This window comes from Meles meles, chromosome 1 (assembly GCF_922984935.1).
Source record: "Meles meles chromosome 1, mMelMel3.1 paternal haplotype, whole genome shotgun sequence".
In the NCBI taxonomy this organism is placed as follows: domain Eukaryota; kingdom Metazoa; phylum Chordata; class Mammalia; order Carnivora; family Mustelidae; genus Meles; species Meles meles.
This window is the reverse complement of record NC_060066.1, coordinates 94657778-94679989: the sequence shown is the minus strand read 5'-3', so window position 1 is coordinate 94679989 and position 22212 is coordinate 94657778. Positions and strand designations below refer to the sequence as shown.

Below are 22212 nucleotides of genomic sequence, written 5' to 3'. Positions count from 1 at the left end.
TTTTTCAGGCTGCATGTTAGGTGAATGATCGATTTGTTATTAACTTGTTGATGCAGTTGGGCTGATGAGTATTGCTTTAAGTGCCTATACATTTTTCTTCTTGTCCAAACAACTTCGCTAACCAGAGGCACTTGGGGTAAAATGGGTACCCAGTACCCAATGTGTAACTGACATGGAGTTGTATTTCACATTGATAGCATTTGGCTTTGCTTGTTGCCCTATCCCTTGCAAAAAAAAAAAAAAAAAAAAAAAAAAACAACACTCCCTTTAAATGAGATGGATAATTTACTACCATAGTGATAGGCTGTTTGTTGTTTTGGAATGCCGCACTTCTCTCCTTATTTAAATCACATACTCCTGGTTTTCTCAGGGCCAGTATTCAAAGGGAATTTGGCTTTTACTTCCTATTCCCTCCATTCATTTTTTGACTGAAGAATTTTTAAGATACAAACAAACAGACATAAAAGCCATCTCTGAGCCTGGGAACCAGACAGGGAACATATCTGTTTTCACAGAAGCATTAAAAATGCTGCTGCTTTTGCAACTATTCACTGTGGAGTCTCGCCACATCGTTCGCTGATAAAACTATAAATAAACTCAAACTTCAGAGCTTTGTACCTCGAGAAGGAGAGCATTTAGCTTCATCTTTTGCGACTAAAAGTCGCTATGCAACCACAGTACGAAGAGGACGTGGTAATTTGCAGGGTAGCGGCGGAACCGGAGATGTGGACATGCTGACAGTTTTAAAGCAAAGCTACAGAGGAAATCATTTATTCATTCCATAAATATGTATTTGAGCCTCTTCTACAGCTGGGGATATAGTAGGAAACAAATCAGACAGTGAGTTCTGCCCTTAAGAGGCTTCTGTTTCCGTGAGATGGAGCAGAAATGCGGAAGAAAAATACATATAATATTTGATATTTCAAGTGGTAAAAAGTAGCATTCAGGAAACTCAGGGATGGGGATAGATGTGTGTGTTGTAGGATGAGACAGTAGCATTTTAGAGGGTATGCTAGGCTCTAGGACAACCCTTGTATTGGGTGGTGAGGCCAACAGAGCACGCTGTGGCTTTTCCATAATGTCATATAAGATGGCATCTCAGCAGACTGGGGTAGAGATTCTCCTGCTGGCCGTGAGGACGGGAGACGTGAGAAGGCGCCACATGGCGGGAGTGGGAGCTGCCTCAACCAGTGGATGAGGGTGGGCCCCACCCACAGCCAGCAGGAAAACTGGGATCTCGGTCCTGTAGCCCCAGGGACTGAATTTGGCCAACAGCCACAGGAACTCAAAGGAGAACCCCAGGCTCCTAAAGGAAAGCTGCCTGGGGGATACCTTGATGGCAGCCTTGTGAGACCTGGAACCAAAGACTGAGGTAAACCACACCCGGGCCTTGACAGATACTGGGAGATGTTAACTGGGTGCTGTTTTAAGCCACAGAATTTGTGACACGGCAGCAGAGAACTGATACAGGTAGGGGGCCAAGGAAGGTCTGACTAGGAGGGGATGTTTGAGTCAAGCCTGTACCTCGGAGAGTGTGAGCCAGTCATGCAGGTTTCTGTGGGAAAGGACCCCAGGCAGAGGGAGCAGCCATGAGAGCATCATTGATGGGGTGGAAGTGGGGGTGGGGGGAAGGTACGCTATCAGAAATGAGGTCAGAGAGTGTTTGGAGCCAGAGTGGAAAGGGCCATTGGGCTGTTAGGGTTTTGGCTGCTGCCCTGAAGGCAATGGGAAGTCATTAGAGGGGTAAGGACCAAGGAGTGACAAGAGTCCGACCTTCATTTTAACAAAGTCTCCTTAGCTTCTGTGCTGAGACAGCACGAGACCGGTAAGACACTTGCAGTAACTCAGAGCACAGGTTTGGCAACTTTGGCCAAGGTTCAGCTGTATGAGGGTGATGAGGAAAGGTCAGGTTCTGAGAATATCTTGAAACTGAGTTTCTGGGATTTAGTGACACCTGACATCTTGGATGCATAGTGTGATAGAGAAAGGAGCATTAAGGATGACTCCAGGGTTTCTGGCCAAGACACCTGGAAGGAAGATGATGCCATTCATTGAGAAGAGCAGGATGGGAATAGGGTCAGGAGGGGGTTCAGGAGCTCCGCTTTGGGCCCCTTAAGGTGAGCTGCTGCTGATAGGCACAAGGAGACACCGGATTGCTTCTGGGTGTACCAGTCTGGCGTTCTGGAGAGAAGATGGACTGAACATACACATGGGGAACTAGTTAGCACATGTATGGGACCTAAGGCCGTGAGGACCCCAAGATAGTCAGTGTAGATAGGCAAGAAAAAGATTGAAGGCTGGAGCATTGGTGCTCCAGTAACATATTTCCAATTGATTTATCTCCATGGTAAATGTGTTTTCTATTTCTCCAGAATTTCAACTCACTCTTAACACTTTTTTTCTGTTTGCTTTCAACATATGGTATTATCTGTTGGACCCTGGTGGGTAGGGAAGTACAGCTGGATATGAAACCGTTGTCACCTCATGCTGGGAAGATTCTAGCACGAACTAGGAGCATATCTCTTCTTCCTGAGGGCAAATAGATGTGTAAGCCTGGACCTCCTTCCAACCCCAGCTGAATAAGAGGAAGCAGAGCATTTGTGTATCTTATCGGAGATCTCAACTTGATTACCGAAGAATGGATAAGCAATCAATGTGGCTTTTCAAGATGGCATTTTCAGAAGACCCATGACTTGCTGGTATAGTTTTTTTTTTGTTTCTTTTTTTTTTTTTTTTTAAGATGGAGAAAATGAGCAAGCATGAATGGAGCAGGGCAGAGGGAGGAGGAAAGAGACTCTTAAGCAGGGTTCATGCTCAGTGTGGAGCCTGATCCAGGTCTCGATCTCATGACCTTGATGTCACAACCTGAGCCAGAACCAAGAGTTGGACACTTAACAGACTGAGTCACCCAGGCTCTGCTAATTTGCCATACGTCTTCAGTTAGACACAACTAAACTGAGAAATAGACAAAAATAGGAAGGTACCCGCTGGGACTTCAGCAGATAGGAAAAGATTGAGACTCCGAAGAGCAGGGAAGTTGAGAGGAGGGGAGAGAGTAGTCTCTGGACCCCTGTGTAATCTGCATTAATCGAGAGCCCCAGGGCTGGTGTATGGAGCTCATGTCCCTTTGGAGTTATTGGGAGTGGGGAGAGCGGTGTACCTCACAAGCAGAAGATCTCTCTACCTGTGGATACATCTTTTATATCAGTAATCCCTTTAGTTCATAAATTTCTTTTTCAGGCCCATTAACATATTTATTCCTAAATCTTCCAAATTAACAATTACTCTGTAGCGTTTTCTCTTCTTGTTTTGCTTTCCCGGTTCTCCATATTATCAGATGGGCGATTTAATCTAGTATCAAATTGCTACATTGTCAAAGTAGTATCTTTTTAAGAAAAAAGGGTCACACAGGCGGTGATAGAAAATCTTTGGGAACGGAGACAGTTATTCATGCCCTCTCTTGCTCCAGAAAGGGCTTGAGTGGCAAACATTCAGAGTTTGGGTTTCAACTGGTTGACCTTCTGGAATGAGGACACCAGGCTGGCCTTGTCACCCGGGACAGTAGCGTGGGGTCAGAGGGCAAGCCTGTTCGAATGTACGCACCCTGATTTATGGTGCTATAAGTCCAGAGTACCTGTCCTTTCTGCCCACCCTGAGCATTGCTATGCTCAGACCTGACTGCACAGCCGAGGATCTTGTTTTGTCTCCCAACTTCATCCCCCTTCTCCCACCCCCGCAAGCATCTTTTTTTTTCCCCCCCATTTCTGGTTACATTCCCTTTTGGCATTTAAATAGTTAATAACCATTCCTCATCTAAAGATTACATCTGAATTAATTTTCCTTAACCTGTGAACACAGATTCTTTTGTGTCACTGGAGACTACATCATGCTTTTCCCTACTCCCTTAGTGTTTTGTGTGCTTCCAAAGCACAGCATTTTTCAGTGCTCTTCTCAAGGTGAGTGAATCAGTTGAGCTCTTAAGTTAACAGCGGTGACTTTTTTAATTTTTTTTTTTTAAGGTGCTTTGGGCCTGGGGAGATATCCAATCCTGATCAATGAAGCCTTGCCTTGTAAGAACACTTTCTGTAGCCATCTTGAGTCACACTTAGGACATGCTCTGTTTCCAGCTGTGATCAGCGTTAACACCTGCTTGCTAATGTGCTGTGTGCAAGAAAGGATAAACACCCTCAAGTCTTCTGCTGCTTGATAAAAATTAGCAACTTCCAGAAACTTGAGAAACATTTGCCACATCTAACTTATACACTTGGATACAAAGGATTGCTTATTTGTGTATCTGTTTTGCTCTGAAGCATCAGTTTCCAATTTAAAAGACCAGATTCCACACTGCTTTTAAGCCAGTCTGGGTCAGAGGTTGACAAATGATGGCCCGTGGACCTCATCCAGCCCACTGTCAGGTTTTGTAAATAAAGTTTTATTGGAACATGGCCACAATCATCCGTTTATGTGTTGACTGTGGCTGTTCCATGCTGTAGGCGCAGAGTTGAGAAGTCATGACAAAGACTGTGTGACTTGCATAGCCTAAAATACTCACTATCTAAACCTTCACAAAGTTCACCAACAGTGGTCTAAAATATCTAACTTTTTTTTAAACTAAAAATTTGCAGCCATAACATAATTTTGGAATCATTGATGTCCCCAGCTTTTTGAAGTTGTCTAGAAGAGTCCATAGAGAAAAGAGCCAGTGGTTTAAAATAAATAAAAATTCAATGTTGTTGTTTTTCTACTACCACTTCCATTTCCACAGGTTATCAAAATGTGTTTAACTTAAGCAGAATGTGTGGAAATGTAAAATAAAAAACATTTCAGGTCACACTAAAAGAGAACATTGGCATTTCTCTCTAACCTATGTATTAGGTTGCATTCTCACAGGGCCCGATCATATTTAGAATTAAAATCCTCGTGAAGGCATAATTCACACATCGCCCAAGGTCTCCCTTATCACCCAGTTTGACACGTTTATAGCCTAAAATGAAGGCTGCATTTGCTCTGACTGAAATCAAATGCGAGCTTAGTTTGCATAGTTTTCTGTGTGTGTGTGAAGATTCCGATGCTTTTCTGATGGGTTAATTACATTTTCATACTAATGCATAGTTTCTTTGAACTGCTGTTCTATTTTCCATAGGCTTTGGTGGTTAATGTGTGTTCCAGTATGATAAGGATAGATTCCCTCCCTCCCCGTCCCCTTTCCATCCCCATCACCGGTGTTAATTGCAGGGTATTGTCATAGAAGCCGGACACAGAGAACACTCTCTCCGTGGCTGTCTTGTGCTTTGAGGGCTAAGGCGGGACACCACGCTCACAGTGAAGGAGTCTGTTGTTTTCGGTGGGAACGGTCTGCCTTTCTTAGCCATCCAGGCCTGGTAAATGAGGGCAACGGAGGGGTTGTGTTAAATGTGGCAAAATCTAATTACTGCTTGATTTATAGCCACATCACACTGTAGCCGAGGGGCGAGTTCACTGCCATGAAGCACACTTGGCTGGTTACGGGCTGCCTGAGAGTTCTGCTCGCTTCTGCTGGCCGCTGGAGCAGGTGGCTGCTCTTGTTGCTGAAGTCTCGGGCCCCTGGGGGGAGATCAGGCCAAGGCTCCTCAGGCACCTGATGCTGGCATGGGTGAGGTCATGCTGGGCTTGCTGGACACACACACACACACAGCACACTGAGACAGCTACACGCAGCGTTTTGGGCAAGGCTGCTCTTCCCTATTTTCTGCATATTGGGAAATGAAACTAGTTTATGTTCCTAAGGAATCTAATTGGAGGCTCTGCCCCCTTCATTGTTCTGATTTCTTGTGCCGTTGTGCATCAAGCTTGAGGATCCAAATTCTCCAAGACGACAATTTCCAGTCCCGAGACCCCCCCTTGGTGGACCAATCCCACTCCCTTCCCAGTCTCCTTTAGAAGCCCCCGTGAAGGCTCAGAGGCTCAGAAGCAGAAGTGTAGCCTCATGGTGGCAAAGGTGCATGGCAGGGTTCCCTGCCCGCACACCCCTCCTTCGACCAGTTCTCACTGGCAGCCTTGAGGTTACAGACCTCTCTCTGTTCCTGACCTATGAAGTGGTGACAGTAGTTAGTATCTGCTTCATAGAACTGTGGCAAGGGTGAAGTGAGGAACAGGTGTTTCCTCATGGGGCCAGGCAGAGAGAAAGTTTTCAGTGAAGATTGGCTGAACTGAATGGAAGACTTACCCACGTCTTGTGTTCTCCTGTTCCTGCCCCTCACCCTCACAGGTGGGCCGACGATAGTGGTTTGATCTCATTTGCTTTGTCCCTGGGGACAGGCAGTTTATCACCGATACGTCTTGGAATTGTCTGCATGTGGCTTGGCTGGGTTTGTTTTTTGTTTTTTGTTTTTTTAATTTTCTACAGATGGTACACCCCCTTATTAGCTTCAGGAAGCCAACTCCCACCTTTCCTTCTCTCCTCTCCCCCTCAAAGTTGTGAACTAGTTATCCATACAGCTGTTTTTATTTAAGAAGAAACTGAGGCATAAAGAAATTCAGTAATTTTACCTAAATCCACATAACTTGTAAGGAACAGCATAGATATTCAAACCCAAGACTGTCTTAAAGCCTCCTAGGACCTCGAGATGCTTAACTGCGAGTTTGTTTATGTGACATACAAATCAGAAAAAAAAGACAAAGGATATAGAATATTCCTGTGAAATACGTTTAAATTTCTTCCAGAAAACTGCTTTATTACCAATGTGAGATGAATAAAAGAAAAAATGGTCAGGTAAAAAGCAGAAGAGTCAACAATAACTTACAAGAGAGGTGTTTTAAATGGGTGCTAACAGTGGTTAACTGTTGAAAATAAGCTTTCCCAGGGCCTATAAATAGAAAAAAAAAAATTCTCAGGTCCTAATAGAGTCATCTAAATCTAAACATAAAGGTGCAACATGACATTCAAATGAGTAAAATTATAACCGACATGAATTCATGGGGGACCGAGTCATCTTTCTTCTTTATATACGCATGGCATACTACATATAAATAAGAGGTTGGAAAGTTTAGAAGAATTTAAGATAAAAATAGTTTTTAATTAAGACGTCAAATCAGCACTAAGACCTTTTAAAACTTTGTAGTGAGACTATGTTGGAAATAGCGTTCCTTTAATACAGTATGGGATATTTGTTGAGATAAGACTTAGAGATGTTAAGTGTGCAGTTTGATAAGAAGGTCTAACAAACATATACTCTCACAGAGCCTGCCTGATCAAAATGTAAACCATTTCCATCACCCCAGCAAATTCTGTCTTGCCATTTGGCAGTCAGTTTCCCCTTTCTAGCACCATAAATTAGTTTTACCTGTTTTTAAATGTATGTAAATGGAATCACAGTAGATGCCCTTTGCTCTGGTTCCTTTAGTTCGATATCATGTCTTCCAGATTCATCCATGTTGTCCCAGTAGCTGATTCCTTTTAGTGCTGAGTGGTATCCCATTCTGTGGGTGTAGTGCAGTTGCCTTTTCTCTGGTCTTCTGTTAATGGATATTTGGCTTGTTTCCAGTTGGGCATTTGGAATAAAATTGCTGGGAACAGCACTGCACAAGTCTTTTTGTGGATGTATGTTTTTCTGTATCTTGGCTTATACTCCTGAGTGGCATTTCTGGGTTAGGGGCCAAATGTGTGATTGACTTCAGGCTTTCCCATTAGCAGTGTGTGAAAGCTCCAGTTATTCCACATCTTTGCCGACAATTCGTATTGTCTTTATTTTTAGTGATTTGAATGGCTATGAACTAGTGTCCTACTGGGTTTGAATTCATAGCTCTCTCATAACTAATGCTGAATACCTCCTCAGGTGCTTACACATGTCTTGTGTATCTTCTTTTGCAGAGTGTCTATTGAAGTCTTTTCCCCTTTTAAAAGTTGGATTGTTGGTCTTTCTGTAATTAATGTGTAGCCCTTTATTTTTTCTGTCTAAAAGTTCTTTTTCAGATATATGTATTAGATCTATCTTCTCCCATTTCACGTTTCTTTCTCTCTTTTTTTTTTTTTTTGGACAACATCACTTGATGGGCAGAGGTTTTTAATTTTTTTAAGAAATAGTTTGTCAGTTGTTTCTTTAATAGTGGGTTTTTTTTGTGTGTGTGTGACTCTGGGATATCTTAACCTACTTCAAGGTTGCAAGAATATGCTCATCTGTTTTTTTTTCTAGAGGCTTTACACTTTTAGATTTTAACTTGAAGGTCTGCGATCTGTCTCAAGTTGATCATATTGGTGTGAGGTAGGGGTCAACGTTTACTGTTTTTCTAAATGAATGTCCAGCTATTCCATCATCATTTATTGAAAATATTTTTCATTCTCCATTGAGTTGTCCGAGTTCCTTTGTCCAGAATCAGTTGTGTATTTATGGGTATATTTCTAGGCTCTTCTGGTTCACTGATCTAGTAGTTTGTTCTTATTAATGCCATAATTGGAATTTCGTTGTCTTTATGCAATAGCTTATGATCTTTCTTTAGGACCCCTTCTTATCAGTGGAAGCACAGACGACCCAGCATACAGGTTACTCACAGTGGGACACGTTTCCACAAAATGTGAAACATCACTAATATTTGACATGGAATTTTGCAGGTGGAATGTGTTTTGCAGTTGGATGACTTCGGTTTATTCAGATATGAAAAATCCGGTGTAATACATTCCATTTCACTGCAATTTAGGTCAGAGAATAATGCTGGAAAGAAATATGTATGAAGGCCTGAGTGAACACAGACTATGGAACAGCACAAAACTAATATATAAAAGAGGAAGATAGGTTAATTGAAATTCCAATTAATTTCACACAACTGAGTCCAGCCAGAGTTTGAAATGACAGTGCTTTAGTATTGCTCCTTCTTGGTTGTCATTGGAGTATTTTTTCCCCCTATAAAAGACATCCTTTCCAAAAGGTACACATCTTTGGACATCTTTTGGGAGGACAGAAATGTCGTTGTTTGTCCAGAAGAAGAAAAATAATAGAGGAAATTCTGTTCACGTTCCATTGCTGAAAATGAGGAAATTAAGAAGAGTAGTAAATACAAATCAAAAAAGATCTTCCTTCTCTGTGCTTCCTCTTCTGTTCCTGTCCTAGGCTGGGGTTTGAGGCAGGAGGCTCTGGCCCATCTATGCAGGGCCCTGACTCTTGCCTGAAACATCTAAAAAAGTTAGAGTATTGATTTTGAGCTGTTGGACCACCCATCACTACTGATGAAGTATCAAGACCTTTAGGAATTTCTAATTACTTCATCCAAAAACACAGGATCCACTCTTCGTGGATAAGCTGTGCTCATTGTAGGCAAAATGAAATTAACTAATTTCCTCCTATACCCCCAACTCACCCTCAAGGTAACAGAACACATACTATCTTCTTAAATCCTGGCATTGACTCGTATCACATATTCAAATTGGATATTCTTAAATGACATTAAGAACACATGCAGGGATGCCTGGGTGGCTCAGCTGGCTAAGCCGCTGCCTTCAGCTCAGGTCATGATCCCAGGGTCCTGGGATCAGGTTCCTTGCTCAGCAGGGAGCCTGCTTCTCTCTCTGCTTGCCGTTTTGCCTGCTTGTGTTCTCCCTCTCTCTCTCTGACAAATAAAGAAATAAAATCTTAAAAAGAAAAAAAAAGAACACATGCAAATATTATGCCTGCCTTTTGGAGGAAAATGATTAAAACTGCGAATGCTCCTTTAGTCTATAACATGTGCCAAATACCATCAAGATATGGGGTGAGCGGTTTCTCTTGCTGCCCTCTGGGTTCCTACAGTGCTTTTCCACTAATCTGTTAGGTACTTTATGCCATTTATTCCTATTACAGAACATTTCTCTGATGTTAATTTAAAAACCTTCTATGTAATTTGGTACACAAACTACTGTGTAGGCTTGACTCAGACTTCCTGATAAAAAAAAAAAATTCATCATGTGCTATTCCATGTAAGAAGAATTTAAACTCTCCTTTTCATTAGAAGACCTGCCTGCAATAGAAATAAAATACCTTCTCCCTGAATGGAAGCACTGATTTGGCAAAGATCATGAGCAGTCAGTTCAAGAGGAATGTAATCGAATACTTGAAATTTAAATTAGCTTGTAATCTGACTTTGAAAATAAAGCAGAAGAGAAGCCCAAGAAAGTTTCCTTAAGGTGAATTAATGTCCTTCAAGTCACTTCCAGTTTCAAAGTTAATAACATACATACGTAAAAGTAATATGCAATGAGGCTTATCTTTTCCTGTGCTTGTTCTCCCTGAGACACTGACACCGTGATTAGAAAATGCTCCCTATGGCGCCTGAGTGGCTCAGTGGGTTAAAGCCTCTGCCTTCAGCTCAGGTCATAATCCCAGGGTCCTGGGATCGAGCCCCACATCGGGCTCTCTGCTCAGCAGCAAGCCTGCTTCCCTCTCTCTCTCTCTGCCTGCCTGTCTGCCTAGTTGTGATTTCTCTCTGTCAAATAAATAAAATATTAACAAAAAAAAAAAAAAAGAAAAAGAAAATGCTCCCTATGGAGAGAGCACCCACATCTGCAGAAATGGTTTTCAGATATCACCAGAGATTTACAAAGTGTCTCAGTAATGTTTGGAGAAGTAACTTTTCTCTTTATTGCCGCTATAAAGCATAAAGTGATAACCCAAGAAAGAACCTTCAGTAAGTAACATGGATTTTGTTTATTTTGAAACTAGTCAAGTGTTCCTATTTCCAGAGGATTCTTTTCTCTTCAAATCACTTCTTCCTCATTCTTGAAGGGCACATTGTTTTTCCCCTAAAAATCACTGAGCAGTAAACACTCCAGGAGAAGAACACTAGTTAAATGAAAAGGGTCCCATAATTATTGTCGCTGCTTTTAATAGGTTTCCATAAGAAAATTTTTTCTTGCTATAAAAGAAACCATGGAAAAGAATGTCTACATATGGAACTGGAGCCAGGAGAAAATAGGAAATCCAGATACAGAAACTAGGCACCAGGTATGAAAAACTTAACATTCAAAAAAGGAACTGGGAGGGGGAGTGATTATTTTCAGTAGGGGGAAAAAAAAAGTCGTGGCTTTCCAGATAATTACACATTTAACAGTATAGATGGAATAGAGCTTAGGTTGCTTCAAGGCAAATTTCTGTTAAACAATTCCCACTTGCACATTAATTTCTATTGTGACACTTAAAAAATTGGTCCCCGGATATAATAAAATTGCCTTTAAGATATACACAGGTAAATGGGAATATCTTTCTGACAAAACCATGGAACCATTATCTATTAATGATCCTGAGGTAAGGTTCACAAGATTTCTTAAACTATGAAAAGTAAAAACAGTCAGTAGAGGCAGACACACTGAAAGGTGGTTGTTTTGCTTTATCTTACTTTAAACTCAATTCCTACTCTAGTAGTAACAATCCATAAAGCTTCAGAAACCTGCCAAGGTCTCAGTCAATCTTGAAGCATGCTAACGTTCCTAACTTTCTATCCAAAGAAAGGATTTGCCATTTCCTTCATCACCTAAACTTACTGGCTTCTTTCCAGACGTTTGAACCGAGTCATGCCTTCCAAGTGTGTAAGAATGCTTTTAGATAAAAGGAGACAATTACCCAAATAACTAAGGCAAGGACTATTTGAACTGTGCTTGGCAATGGGAACTTACCCCGATCCAGGAGAGGCTTGCCCTAATGTCTAATCAAGAAATAGACTGACAATCCAGGCTGAACTCTTGGTTCCCATTCTGATGGTCTGACTTAGGGCTGGGAAGATTAGCTCATCAAAATTGTGTTTGCTGAGGCTGCTAGTTACTAGCTGGTTACTTATCTGCTCGTTAGCAAAGTGAAGTTGCACCATGAAGACTGGTTGTAGGCTAGATCTATCAACCAGGACACGAGGCAGCAAGAATCTCCAAGCCTGAGACATTAGAGGGGCTGTACTCATTCAAAACTTGCCACCCACAGGTTTTTCTTTTCCTTGGGAGGGAGTAGGAAGAAACACAGAGTTTTAATAAACAATTTATGTTCAATGTTCGTAATAGCACAGTAGAAAAATTTAAAACTTCAGACAAGTCAACCACGCAGAGATTCACTATTCACGTTGTGGGATTTGCTCCCACACTTTTTCTCTATATATTCAGACATCTATGTATACATACACAGGGAGGTAATTTTAACAAAATGGAGTCATAATATATGTTGATTTATGACTCTCACTTAATATTTTAGCTTATATTCTCATTTAATAAATACTTCTCTAAAATATCACTTTTGAATAACTGTATAGTGTTCCATTAATTTTAATTATACACAGTAAGGTAATCAATTGGCTGTTGTTGAATACAATTTTCTTTCTTTCTCTTTTTGGTCTATAAGGGATACTGTAATATGACAAATACCATAACTATGTATTTTTTGTGAATATCCTTAGTTATTTCTAATTTATTTTTTTGCACGTGATCCTTAGAATGATTTTCCCATTGCAAATGGGCATGGGTAAAGGTATACACATTTGTAATATTTTCAAAATGTTTTTTCCCACATTGCCCCAGGGGGGAAAAAATCTGTGCTTATTTAAATTCCAGAATTTCTAGATGAAGTTCTTAACAGTATAACATTTCCCATCTGGGTTGTCCCCAGGGCATGATGATTGTATATTTATATTATGTACTTCTTTTGCTAAAAGAAGGGTCTGTTTTTCTAATATTATTAATATCATTTGGCCTGGATGATTAATTTTTCAGTCAGCCAAGTATGATTAAATAATGTTTACAAAAATGCTAGGTACTCTCTAAATGCTTTCTGTATGTATTAACTCATTTATTCCACATAATAAGATTATCCTCATGTTATAGATGAGAAAATTCAGGCATGAAGAAGTTAAGTAATTTACCCATGGTTGCCAGTTGGAAAGTAGCTAGATTGGGATAAAATATAACATGATACAAGGTGAGAAGTACATGATATTCTAGCAACATAATTACTCCCAAAGAGTATCATTCAGGAGGCTAAAACGTCGAAAGTTTTGATATGAGCCCTTTGAAGACACCTATCCTTTAGCTCCTACTGACATTAAAAGTTTCAGAAAAGGGGCACCTGGGTGGCTCAGTGGGTTAAGCCTCTGCCTTTGGCTCATGTCATGATCTCAGGGTCCTGGGATCCAGCTCTGCATCCAACTCTCTGCTCAGCAGGGAGTCCGCTTCCCCCTCTCTGTCTGCTGCTCTGCCTACTTGTGATCTCACTCTCTGTCAAATAAATAAATAAAATATTAAAAAAAAAAAGAAGAAGTTTCAGAAAGACCCCAGATGAATTTCATAACAATTCTGTTTTGTAGTTAAATATTTATTTGGATGAAAGTAATCATTCAAAGTTAGTAATGTTAAAACATGATTATGAGCATTCGTACCATGCATAGCTGAAGTTCTTCCATGAAGCTTTTGCTTAAAATAGCAGCACACATTACTCATGCAAGACGATATGCCTTGATTTTGGACAATAATTGTAGAGATACACTCAAACACTGATGCTGATGCTATACAGAACTATTTATAATTATAGGAAATGTCATTTAACCGAAATCTGAAATGTTTCGGTATTCCACTTGAGGAGACAGAGCTACAATTTAGGATGTTAGTCCATTTATTATAATTTAAAGGTCTGTAGGAATTATCCATGGTCAGTAGAGAAAGAATCCAATCCTGAGCCCTTTTGGTAGAACACAGATAATTGATAAGGTAAACACTTTCACATCCTAGAAGATGCTTGTCAATGTCCATAAAATATGGTATGATTTGAGAACAGAAGGGAAGCTAATAAGCTCAGGACTATTACTGCAAGCTAATTCAGAGCTTATTATATAATTTTATATAAGATTTATATATTACATATATGTTATGTGTGCTATATTTATATTATTTATCATTATATATAATATATGGCATACATAAAATTATTTAATAAAATTTAATTATTACACCCACGGGGTAACTAATTTTTTGAGTATAAGAATAAATATGGTTTTAGTGTGAAACAGAGCAAAACAGGAACAGATTGAGTCTGGAGTCCCTGAGCAAGCCAGTCTCTGAGGCTCCTCTTTCTGAATTCTGCACCCCACCCCCTCCAGGGAGCAAAACTCCCAGGTGCTTACTGCCTCCCTTGTCTGTAAGTTCTGCCAAAGGAGAGGCTATATTCTCAACCCAGGGTCACATAATAGGGAGTTGATATATATTTCTGGAACTAATGAAGCAATGTCACCTTAGTATTTTATTTTATTTTATTTTATTTTATTTTTACCTTAGTATTTTAGATTCTCAAATAACTTCCTATTCCTGTCTTAAACTTCCATTTCTTAAGAGCTGCCAGTCAGAATGTCAAAGAGTAATCTTAATTGCTTATTTAAAATCATTCCTGTTAAGGTATAAATCACTGATGTCTTTTTTTTTTTTTTTTAAGATTTTATTTACTTATTTGACAGAGAGAGATCACAAGTAGGCAGAGAGGCAGGCAGAGAGAGAGGAGGAAATAAGCTCCCTGCTAAGCAGAAAGCCCGATGCGGGGCTGGATCCCAGGACCCTGAGATCATGACCTGAGCAGAAGGCAGAGGCTTTAACCCACTGAGCCACCCAGGCGCCCCAATCACTGATGTCTTAATTAGTGATTTTTGTTGTTGTTGTTAAAGAAAGTTTCTTAGTGATATTAATTTTTAATTTCCAGAATGCCCATTCATTAAAGGCTCTCTGCTGTCCAGTACCATTTGGACATGTGGGTTCTCATCCCAGCATGTCGACAGCCATGTGTGAAATGTCCTTGTGCATTCTACCTCATCAGCGGAATAAACCTGTGTTTGACTTGTAGATGTATGTAAATATAAATGAAAGGAGGATAGAAGGTTTGATTTCTGAAGAATATCAAAGTTCGTTATTTATGCAATGCTTAAAGTTGTATGCAATGAGAGACTTTGAAAATTCCCTATCATTGATTATTAGACTTTATAATTAGGAAACAATCATTTGGGTAAAACTGGGCTGCTCTAGAAAACAGGTGAATCTAAAAGATACTTTCCTAAGAATATTGTGTTTGTGAGTTAGGACTCCAAGATGCGAAATAAAACCATCTTAATGAAGAATTTTCTTAGTCTGATGTTCATTAGGCTTTTGTAAGTGTGTAAGTGTGCTTTTTGCATCAAAATTTCAAAAACTTTCTTATGTTATCCTAATCATTTAGTTTCTCAGTTTTGGGAGGAAAAGGCCCTTTTGCATGACCATATCCTAGCTCTCTTAACCCTGTTGACCTGCAGAAGAACTCCCCTGTGGATTCTTAATCTGAGCCATGTTATGCTGGTCGTTGAGGTTGCCATTCTTTCCAAGGTTCGAGAGCTCACCTCCAGGGCAGGGGTCTTGTGTATTTCTGCAAAATTAGCATAAGTAGGAGTTGGAGTCCAGTTTTTCATTTTTCCATAGAAGGGCAAGGGACTGGCTGATTAGTGTTAGGACTTGCAGAGGTGTGGAGGCTGGGCAGACCTACAAGGTCTGCTAAGGTTGTAGGCACTTGGTACTTTTGTGCCCTGAGGTCAGGATGCTAAATGTTGGAGAAGGATACAGAGGGTATGGGACATAGCAGATGTAAATTTTGTCTGTTTCAACTTTTTTGATGGTTAGTCCAGTACCTAAGATATTCTTTGTTCTCTCTCTCTCTTTTTTTAAGATCTTATTTATTTATTTGACAGAGAGTCAGTGAGAGAGGGAACAAGAGCCAGGGGGAGAGGGAGAGGGAGAAGCAGGCTCCCCGCTGAGCCGGGAGCCCAGTGTGGGGTTCAGTCCGAGGACCCTGGGATCATGACCTGATCCAAAGGAAGATGTTTAACGATTGAACCACCTAGGTACCCACTTTGTTCTCTTTTTCCACCAAGTGACTTCCGCCTCTATGCCTAAGAGGTTTCATTCCTGGTTAAATAGGCATGATGGGGCTAATCCCAGTGCAAGACTGACCTGTGATTAAGCCATATCAAAGTCCAGAGTCCTAAACTCAGTGGTCCACTGGGTGGGCCCGGGTGGCAAACTGTTAAGAGAGGCTGAGAGCATGTAGGGTCTCATTGGTTTATTATAGGGGGAACAGCAGGAGCATGACCCAAGGAAGTGGGGAGGGGAAGAGACCCTGGAGAATGATCTGTCCAAGCACTGTGCTCAAGAACCACTGACGTGTGCTGTCCAGACACACACTTGTGGGTCCTGTAAAGGCCCTCTAGGAGGGTGCTTGGGCCGTGCAGGATCTTCAGTTTACAGACAGAGGCCATGTGTGTGAGGGTCTCAGACACACCTTACTGTGCTCCCAACTGCAGACCATTCATAGCAAGCCTCCAGGACAGTCTCTCCTGAGCTAGCCGCCCCTCAACTTCCTAACTCCTTAGCTACCTCATTGTTCCCCATCCTTCCATCTCTCTTCGCCAATACTGTACAATACGTATCATTAGAAGGATAAAAGAAAAAGATGGTGGCACGGGCAAGGCTTTGAGAAGACAACACAAGATGCACCATTGGATTGTAAACCGAGTTCCCTCAAGAAGACTCACGCAGTCTGCTTGTGGCCTGGCAAGATGACCGTCTGCACACAATCATCTCGATCAGTGGGTGGCTTCCCAGGTGTCCCTGAGAACGGACTCCCACAGTGGTGGTCTGCGCTGATGTACAAAGGAGCCTCTGAGGCCCTTTGATGCAGTGGGGTCACTTCGTGGTAAACAGGGCAGCATGCTAAGCATCTGAATGGAGAGGGGCCTGAGGGCTGCAGGTCCTCTTTGGAGGACCAAAGAGCAGGTGCTCTTTGGAGCAGCTGGGGTAATTTCCTGCAGCTCCATTCCGTCTTTCTCAGCCTGCCCACATTACACCTGCATCGAGAACCTTGTATGCTACATTCTAGGAAGGAAGGGAGGAACGATGGAAGGAAGGAAAGGAGGGAGGGCAAAGGAAGGGGATGGGAAGGAAGAAAAGGGAAAAGGAAGGGAAGGGAAGAAAAATATGAACAGCCAGTGTTTGGGGCTTATGAACAGAGAAGGAAGGAGCACCATACTTCCAACTACTCACATGCTTTTCCACCAGTTGTCCTACCCGTTGTAGTCAGAGAGACTTTCACAGCTTGAACATGCTTTCTTTTCCTTGGAGTTGGTAGTAAGTGGTATGCTAAAGCCCCTCACATGGTCTGGGGGGAGCTGATTGTTAACATCTCTGCCCAGTGACTTCACGTTAGTTGGTGGCTTGACATCCCACAGTGGAAATGCTGCTGGTCAGGGCCACATCATCCCAGGCTGGCTGTTCTGACACATGCTAACCCATAGTCTACATGGGTTGGGATCCATAGCATGTCCTGGACCATGGCTCGGCTGCTGGTCTTTGCTCCCTCCGCTGGCAGAGCTGGGGGAGTAGAGCTGGACCGGGGCTCCTAGTCAGCTGAGTGAGAGAATCATCAGCCATGGAGGTCCAGCTTTTGAGCAGATACTATTTCCTTATAACAGAAACAGCCCTCCTGGATCCCTTTGAGCAAGTTGGACTTTGACCAACAACTGAAACTGAAACATGACTGATCAGTCTAAAGTTATCTAGGAGCCATAGGCTTAAACAGCATCATTTTTAGTATATGAACCCTAGTTTCTGTTCCAAGGAAAGGACACTTAACAAAGCTCTACATGGAAATTCTTTTTTTTTTTTTCTTTTTTAAGACTTTATTTATTCATTTGAGGGAACACGAGTGGGGTGAGAGGCAGAGGGAGAAGCAGACTCCCCGCTGACATGGGGCTCCATCCTGGGACTCTGGGATCATGACATGAGCCAAAGGCAGACAACAGACTGAGCCACCCAGGTGCCCCCCTAGATGGAAATTCTCGAAATGTAGGCTTTCCTCTCCTCGTTCTCCAAGGTTGGAGACTCAGAACAGAATCTGAGGAAATCATTCAGGTGGGCAAATGGTGTGTGTGGTGAGGGACTAATCTTCTTTGCCCGGTGTGCAAATGTGAGATGTACATGTTTTTGTTCTTTGTACAAGGAAGGGTAAGTGAAGGTTTTGCCTTGCAAGATAGTGAGAACCTCTTACTCTTTAGAAAGAACTGAAAAGGAATCGGCAGTTTCAGAGGGCTTGCCCCAAACTCTCTTCCTCCTTCGGTGTGTGCTGTTTGCCTCCATGTCTCCATGCCCTTCATTTGTCCTCAGGCCCCATCAGCAGCTCCAGGACCTTCACACACTCTTGGTCCTCACCTGCCCTCCCTCCAGAAACCTTCAGCCACAGACCAGTCAGTCCACCCCCACTTCACAGCAGTTTACGCCGTGGTGCTTACTCATTTGTTAATGAATCACTTAATGTTTATCTCTCTCATTAGTGCTGAAGCTCTGTTAGGAATCAGAATACTCTGGCTCCCAAGGTCCCAGGTGTCTTTGCACATAGTAGGTGCCAGAAGGTGTTCACTGAGGGAATGAATGATTTTTCAGAATCAAGGATGCATTGACAAAAGTTCAAAGACAAAATTGCTTATTCCTGAGGTCAAAAAAACATAGGCTCACCCAGCGGAGTGGCAGTCAGAAAGATTGTACCAATTAACCGCTACTTAGTTTCAAATAAATATTGGTTCCAAACATGTTGAAAGATAAGACAGTAGAAAGGACAGCCGCTCCCGCCTCTTAGAAAGGGTCTGCTTAATGCTTATACAAAATAGGCATGAGAGAAATTCATCAAGCAGCTTTTTAAAGTGCTGTTTTTGAGCTAGCAGTCTGTTAAATGAAGGGGAAGGCAGAGCTGTTCGATGTTTCCTAGATAAATGCCTGGAAGTGTTACTAGTCTGTATCCTGGCAGCCTCCTGGGAGCTGTGCCTTAGGCCAAATCACTGAAGCCAATTCCTCTTGGAGTTTTAGCTCCTGATGATACTGATTGCACTTTGATAATTCCATGGTTGGCGCTTCCAGGTAGCACGCGGAGCAGTCGTTTTCTTTAGCAGACTCGTCTCCGTTCTATTCTCCCAGAGTTTGTATCTCCATGTACATTTCCCCACACTTGTTGGCTCTTGAGTTTATGGACCATGAGTTGCTGTGCTCTCCCTTGGAAGTTTATGGGCCATGCTGTCCCTTTCTCTAGCTCACTTCCCAGACAGGTGTGGGACACAAAGACTGGAGGATGAAAAATGATCCACAGGCAGGATTCCTTTTCCGTGGCTCCTGATTAATCCCTGGGGATATCTGGTTCCTTGGAGCAAATTATAAGGCCTTTTGAGAATGTCAGCCTTCTCTGAAGGTTTTCAAAGGAAAATCAGAGCAAAACAAAACTACAGAAATGAGAAGTTTGCATCGTACTACTGGATTACAACTTGACTGGTAAAACATACCCATTTCTGGGAATTACTGAAGGAAAGTTTAACATGTGAACAGATTAGATTAATATCACCGCAGGATGGTTAATTTTGTAAAACATACTGAGAAGAAAGAAAGGACTTTAAAGGAGGCTGCCGAGACAAAAAGCTGCATTAGACTAGCTGGCTTCTCTCCTCTCCCCTTCTCACATAAACGTGTCATTTTAAATTGAATCAAAGTTCTCATTATCTACTTTCCCAATTTATATTCCATAGAAAACACTTTTAAAATGTATATCACATAATCTATATTGCAAATCATGAATGAAATGCAATTATATGCCCATAATTTCCTGAAAATACCTTCTAAGATTGGTTCTTATAGAGTCAAGTGAAATTGTAGCAATTGCATAGACAAAAAGGAGGTGTAATAATTTTTGTTTCTAGAGTGAGTACCAATAATGATTCTCTGTGATGAATCAAGTCTGCCATTAGCTTGTCACTGTTAATTCTGAATGGTGTTTCTGACAAAACTCGGCAGTTGGGGAAGTGTTTAGATACTTTTTTTAGAGTAGGTGTCTCCCATTATGGCCTCGGGGATACAAGAGAAACCCAGTCCCTTGCCCAGTCACAAAGGGAGGAAATAGCTGATCCAGAACTTAAACCCAGTCAGTCTGACGGTTAGGTCCATGCCTTTTATCTGTGCATCAGACCACCTCTCACAGGATTTGGCTTCTAGAACTAATTTTGCCATTAAATTATGAGGTGGGCAAATTTATTTAATTTTTGCTTTTATAATAACTTCTTTTTAATATATATTTTATTAATAACTTCTGATATCCCTTTTCTATTTCTTGTAGCTTTTAATTATTATTCAGTACTGTAGTCAAGATTATGACTTTTGACATCTTGATTAGCCCTTTTCCGCTATGGATGGCAATGTGCATGGTATCTCCAAGTATACTGAGAGATTAATTAGCACTTTAGGACAAATGAGTGGCAAATTGCTAACCAGGGTAAATAAAGTGAGGCTTGGATTTTATAGCATTCAGATTTTAATATCCTCCTTGTATCGATTTAATTATTTCTCAGTGCTGAGATCTGTTAAGTTTAAGTAAGCCGGAAGTTCTGTGGATTGATTTAGCCACTCTTTGTTTCTCTGCATTGGAGAAAAAAACAAGAATGCACTTTTAAAAATCACTTATAGTTTATAAGGTGATGCATTAATTTTCGAAATGACAGGAAATCAAGATGATTTTGTCTGTGGGGTTTAATTTATTAAAATTTAATTTGCTCATGTGCTTTGCTCCAAGAGCTCTGTGCTAGCAAACTAGCTATAATTAGATTAGCAGCCTGCTAAGCGCTGGTGACAGCCTGCGCCTCAGAGAGCATGTGCTGGATTCTGCATGAGCCTCTCCTCATTGGCTGCTAGCATCACTGCTCGCCAGTTTGATAGGTTTCCACAGGACTCTTTATGCTGCATTGGAGACATAGATACAGAGATACTCTTCTGTGTTCTTGCAACGGTGGAGGTGCTCAGCCGGTAACGGTAAAGGAGGAGGAGGGCACCGGGGAGAAGGTGTCTGTCTTTGTTGTAGTGTATTGGAGCCACCAGCTGCCGGCTGCCAGGGATCAGGGAAGAAGTTTCAATTCACGGTAATTACTTGGAGGCTTTCTCTCGCAGGAAAAACAGGGCCATGCATGAAACGAAGTGCGTTCCTCATGTCATCTGTTTAATTTGATCTTGCTTTTGTTAATATCATGCGTACTCCAGCGTTCCCGGACTGTGGTATGTTCTCCCGGAGAAGGCTCTGCCGGTAAACAGCTACCCTGTTCATGAAGGAATATTGTTTTTACCTGGATTCAAGTGTGTTATGTAGTGGGGATTGATGCTTATTGGTTCTCTTCTGTTTGGGAAAGTCCGATGTTGCATCAGTGTAAATGTCTTTGGAGGTGCGTGTCAGTAGCCGGTTGACTTTGTTTGCATGGAGTCCGGACTCCCATGAATAATGAGCAATCAAGGAGCGTTCAGTGAGACACACTTTAATTAGGACGGGGCAGCGATTCGCCTGGTGTCGATGCAGGGTCTTAGCAGAAGTAATGTGCTATTGTTTCTTCAGAGATGTGTGCAGCCTTCATTTTGGATGGTTTTCTTTGTTTCACCTTTCGTAGTTTTCACTAAGCCTTCTGACTATGGAGAATATTAGCATATTCCATTTTGCCAAAAAATATATTTAGGTGTGTAGTCTGCCGTGCCAAAGGGAGAATTTTTCACTCTGGGCTTTGTTTAACAGGGACATTGCTTTCGGAGTTGAAATGAAATCACAGAAAGGTGGGGTTCTTACCACTTTGCCTCAGGTTTGACAACATTTAAAAATTCCTGGGTTGTTTTCCAGATCAAATCATAAATGATCCTAAATTCCATCATAAAGATGCTCTATTTTGGAGGAAAAATATCTACGTGGCCAAGGCTGGGCTGAAGGAAACCCAAACAAACGCAGTGGGACTCCTTGTTTCTCAGGGTATCTTCGCCATAGAGTGGTTTTACAACAGGAGAGCCCCTTGGTATCCCTTAGTCCTCAAACTTAAAAATTGGTGCCCTTACCGTATCAGGCTGTGGAGACCACAGAAACTTGTGTATTGACTCACCAGTCACACGGCTGGCTAGCTGCCACCATGCGTCTCTGCTATCAGTGGAGAGCCCTGCTGAGAGCTGAAGGCTGTCAGGAATTCTTTCCCTGCTCCCGAAAAGCCAAACATTGCCATTTAACTATTTTGTTAAAATAACTGCTTTGATTTAAGGCTCTCTTCTGGTTGAAGGGGTTCCATATATTCTTTGGCAGAGGAAAACTTGAGCTTACTTAACTGGGCTTCTCTCCCCCACCCACCCCCACACCAACTCCACGTTCCCCTCCCTAGGCTATTCCGAGGTATAATAAA

At 41.7% G+C, this 22212-nt stretch overlaps 1 protein-coding gene across 8 annotated transcripts in view; it reads left to right on the top strand.

Moving 5' to 3' along the window:
- The window catches only part of FAM110B (family with sequence similarity 110 member B), a 165590-nt gene that overhangs the window by 73587 nt on the left and 69791 nt on the right, over positions 1–22212 (top strand). For 2 of the 8 annotated variants that reach the window (XM_045981092.1, XM_045981024.1), the window contains exon 1: positions 20776–20928. The exons of the other annotated variants lie outside the window; for them this stretch is intronic. The gene's annotated coding sequence lies outside the window, so the exon portion shown is untranslated. Of the gene's footprint in view, positions 1–20775; positions 20929–22212 lie in introns of those variants that run through there. 8 annotated transcript variants of the gene reach the window in all.